Source organism: Schistocerca americana, unplaced genomic scaffold (assembly GCF_021461395.2).
Source record: "Schistocerca americana isolate TAMUIC-IGC-003095 unplaced genomic scaffold, iqSchAmer2.1 HiC_scaffold_646, whole genome shotgun sequence".
Classification (NCBI taxonomy): domain Eukaryota; kingdom Metazoa; phylum Arthropoda; class Insecta; order Orthoptera; family Acrididae; genus Schistocerca; species Schistocerca americana.
In genome coordinates, this window is record NW_025726397.1 from 65,001 (window position 1) to 70,000 (window position 5,000).

Below are 5,000 nucleotides of genomic sequence, written 5' to 3' on the forward strand. Positions count from 1 at the left end.
GGGAGACAACACGCGCCACCTACGGTGGCCGGCAGCTCCAACGCCAGCGCCACAGAAGGACAAAAGCCCCACTTGGGTGCCGAAGCGAACTCTCCCAGCACAGCGCACGCGCCAACACGTCCGCACAGCTGCGATACAAACCACCTGCGAGAACCGCAGAGGCGACCGAGCAGCAGACGGCGTCGCGGCGCCGAGCGCCGGGCGGCGGCGCATCCTCAGCGCACACAGTCCTCAATCGGACCAGCACACTGCAGATGTCCACCGCGCTTCGCACCGGGCCCGCGAGGACCTACTTTGGCCGCACGGCGCCGCGTGCAGGGTGCGCCGGCGCGCAGCTGCGCCGCCTGCCGCCTCCGTCGGCCGGCGCGCCTGCCACTGGCCGCCCCCACCAGCCGGCTGTAGCGCGTGCGCCCACGCACCGCGCGGCCAGCACGCCGGGAGGCCCCCCCTCACCGGCCGGGGACGGTCCCACCCAGCCACCGCCGCGTATCGCTTCACACCCACATGCCATTCACGTTCGTGGGCATGGTGGGTATCGCTGAAACAACCGGTTGGTAGCTCAACCGATCGTCGCCATCACTGATTCACCTCTAGCGAGAACAACCGCACCACAACCGTTTACCAGTTGTTCATTTGCGTAACGTCACCAGCAAACGTAGACGTCCATCGCCATTTGCAAATTCAACGATTGTTGCATGCCTGTGTCAGGTGTCACGACACACTATGTCTGCCCACATACACGCAACAACATGTGCACGCTTCGCGAACACGTGGAAGGTGGCCCCCGTACGTATGCGATGTCCATTGCGCGAACGACTGTCAACCGGCCTCTGTCGCATGTCGCAGATGTGGAACGCAGTGCACCATGCTATCACGGTGTGTGAGAAGAGACGACTACGTCTGACAACACGCGCCACTACATCAACAGACGGCTCATGCTGATCGCCATCCACGGCATACCATACTGCAATCCAGCTCTTATAGGGAGACGACACGTAGCTGAGTGCACAATATTTGGACCGTATGGTTCGCCGTTGTTGGCGCAGTCGTGGTACGGTCACACATGTACCACGATGTATCATTCAGTACATGAGGACCAATGTGCAGTACAGTGTGTGATTTGGACGTACAACATCAGCGGACAGTTGACACACGCCGTACCACAACGTAGGCTGTGCTTCGCCATGCAAATGCCAATGAACAACTGCGAAGGGCATTGAGCATGTACGTCCTGCTGCCATCCGCATTACAGTGTATAGCTGCAAGGTGTTTAACATGAAGCGATACTCTGGGGACCAGGCAGTGCGAGTAGCAAACTATATTGCGGGGGTTGCAGTTAGGCAACACCACACTAATTTAACGCGTCGTATGACAATTACAGAGCAGGTTAAGGCCCAACGTGTGTTGGGTTAAGGCCCAACGTGTGTTGGGTTAAGGCCCAACGTGTGTTGGGTTAAGGCCCAACGTGTGTTGGGTTAAGGCCCAACGTGTGTTGGGTTAAGGCCCAACGTGTGTTGGGTTAAGGCCCAACGTGTGTTGGGTTAAGGCCCAACGTGTGTTGGGTTAAGGCCCAACGTGTGTTGGGTTAAGGCCCAACGTGTGTTGGGTTAAGGCCCAACGTGTGTTGGGTTAAGGCCCAACGTGTGTTGGGTTAAGGCCCAACGTGTGTTGGGTTAAGGCCCAACGTGTGTTGGGTTAAGGCCCAACGTGTGTTGGGTTAAGGCCCAACGTGTGTTGGGTTAAGGCCCAACGTGTGTTGGGTTAAGGCCCAACGTGTGTTGGGTTAAGGCCCAACGTGTGTTGGGTTAAGGCCCAACGTGTGTTGGGTTAAGGCGCAACGTGTGTTGGGTTAAGGCGCAACGTGTGTTGGGTTAAGGCGCAACGTGGGTTACGTTAAGGCGCAACGTGGGTTACGTTAAGGCGCAACGTGGGTTACGTTAAGGCGCAACGTGGGTTACGTTAAGGCGCAACGTGGGTTACGTTAAGGCGCAACGTGGGTTACGTTAAGGCCCAATATAGGTTAGGTTAAGGCCCAATATAGGTTAGGTTAAGGCCCAATATAGGTTAGGTTAAGGCCCAATATAGGTTAGGTTAAGGCCCAATATAGGTTAGGTTAAGGTACAATATAGGTTAGGTTAAGGTACAATATAGGTTAGGTTAAGGTACAATATAGGTTAGGTTAAGGTACAATATGGGTTAGGTTAAGGTACAATATGGGTTAGGTTAAGGCGCAATATGGGTTAGGTTAAGGCGCAATATGGGTTAGGTTAAGGCGCAATATGGGTTAGGTTAAGGCGCAATATGGGTTAGGTTAAGGCGCAATATGGGTTAGGTTAAGGCGCAATATGGGTTAGGTTAAGGCGCAATATGGGTTAGGTTAAGGCGCAATATGGGTTAGGTTAAGGCGCAATATGGGTTAGGTTAAGGTACAATATAGGTTAGGTTAAGGTACAATATAGGTTAGGTTAAGGTACAATATAGGTTAGGTTAAGGTACAATATGGGTTAGGTTAAGGTACAATATAGGTTAGGTTAAGGCACAATATGGGTTAGGTTAAGGCGCAATATGGGTTAGGGTAAGGCGCAATATGGGTTAGGTTAAGGCGCAATATGGGTTAGGTTAAGGCGCAACGTGGGTTACGTTAAGGCGCAACGTGGGTTACGTTAAGGCGCAACGTGGGTTACGTTAAGGCGCAACGTGGGTTACGTTAAGGCGCAACGTGGGTTACGTTAAGGCGCAACGTGGGTTACGTTAAGGCCCAATATAGGTTAGGTTAAGGCCCAATATAGGTTAGGTTAAGGCCCAATATAGGTTAGGTTAAGGCCCAATATAGGTTAGGTTAAGGCCCAATATAGGTTAGGTTAAGGTACAATATAGGTTAGGTTAAGGTACAATATAGGTTAGGTTAAGGTACAATATGGGTTAGGTTAAGGCGCAATATGGGTTAGGTTAAGGCGCAATATGGGTTAGGTTAAGGCGCAATATGGGTTAGGTTAAGGCGCAACGTGGGTTACGTTAAGGCGCAACGTGGGTTACGTTAAGGCGCAACGTGGGTTACGTTAAGGCGCAACGTGGGTTACGTTAAGGCGCAACGTGGGTTACGTTAAGGCCCAATATAGGTTAGGTTAAGGCCCAATATAGGTTAGGTTAAGGCCCAATATAGGTTAGGTTAAGGCCCAATATAGGTTAGGTTAAGGTACAATATGGGTTAGGTTAAGGTACAATATGGGTTAGGTTAAGGTACAATATAGGTTAGGTTAAGGCGCAACGTGGGTTACGTTAAGGCCCAATATAGGTTAGGTTAAGGCCCAATATAGGTTAGGTTAAGGCCCAATATAGGTTAGGTTAAGGCCCAATATAGGTTAGGTTAAGGTACAATATAGGTTAGGTTAAGGTACAATATAGGTTAGGTTAAGGTACAATATGGGTTAGGTTAAGGTACAATATGGGTTAGGTTAAGGTACAATATAGGTTAGGTTAAGGCACAATATGGGTTAGGTTAAGGCGCAATATGGGTTAGGTTAAGGCGCAATATGGGTTAGGTTAAGGCGCAATATGGGTTAGGTTAAGGCGCAATATGGGTTAGGTTAAGGCGCAATATGGGTTAGGTTAAGGCACAATACGGGTTAGGTTAAGGCACAATACGGGTTAGGTTAAGGCACAATACGGGTTAGGTTAAGGCACACATTGTTGTAAGGAAAGGTGTTTTCGGGGGGGGGGGGGGGGCTGGTTTGTTGATTGTGATTATCGTAAGTAAATGACTGCGGCATCATCTGATTTGCCACGTCAGGGTGCACCTTTGGCTCATAACAGGCGGCGCTCTGATTCCATGCTTGTGGCAGACCTGTGTCTTTCATTCGTGCCATTGTTTGTGTGGTGTGACAGGAGGCAGTATTGTGATGTTGGGTGCACCCCTGTGTAGGACATGTGTGGGTGTTGGTGGCTTAGCTGAGCAATGGTGGTTGTCGGAAGGGTGGGATATTCTGTTTTCCGAGTGGACCTCCCGGTCTGGTTATGATAGTGTGGATTGTCTAATGTGGCAGAGAGGATGCACTGGGTGTTGTTCCATGCTGGTGCTTAGATATTGTCTGTGTGCCTGTTACAGGCAGAGAGTAGTGCGTGATAAGAGTGTCTGGCTGACGTGTGATTGTGAGCAGAGTCTTTCAGCATGTATACGGACAGTTGTATACATTATCTGTATTCTGATGGCTCTATCTATTACTAATCAGCGCCGTGTATACGTTTAATCCGGTTCCAGTCGAAACTATTGTATCTCTGTACATTAGTGACACGGCGAGCCCGCTATGTAGTTACTCGTCTCGGCAGCTTCCACCGGTGTATGGCAAATGATTATAAGGAATCAGTCTAGTCGTCAATACCGATAGTGTGACGTCACATGTCTGGGGTGGGGGACGCTGCGCCCTTCCGGTGGGTCATGGCCTAGGAAGACTCTTCCCACGCAGGGGGGCTTGGACTGTCATTGACTCTTCCGAGTAATATACTTGCCGTACGTTTTTGCGACTGCGAGTGCAACGCTCACCGGTACCGACATGGATGGAGCGCCTCCTAGCTGCCGCTGAGCATCTGCATTCGTACAGAGAGCAACGCGCTCGCGTCTGTAGCTCGTACGTGGTACAGCTCGCAGCTCATGTATAGGGACAGCGGGAATGTCGCATATTGGACATAACTCTTCATGAAACGCACGTTATAGGGGTGGATTGCACATTGCGAGTGCGAGCAAAGTCCGCCGTTCATCCGCTGGAGCTGCGAGTTGGGCGGTTGGGGTGGGGCACGAACAGGTGCAGGTGGAGTGATTGCCGGTCCACGACTTCGTGCGGCAGAGGCGCTGGCGTTGGGGTGCTGTTGTCGACAGAGGATGCAGGCTTTGTGGGTGGGGTCGAAAGAAGGGCACTGTGGGCCCATGGCTGTCTTAGTCGGCTTGGCGTCTCATAGATGACGGTATCGTCGTTGCAGGAGGTCATGTTGCGGGAGACCTACAG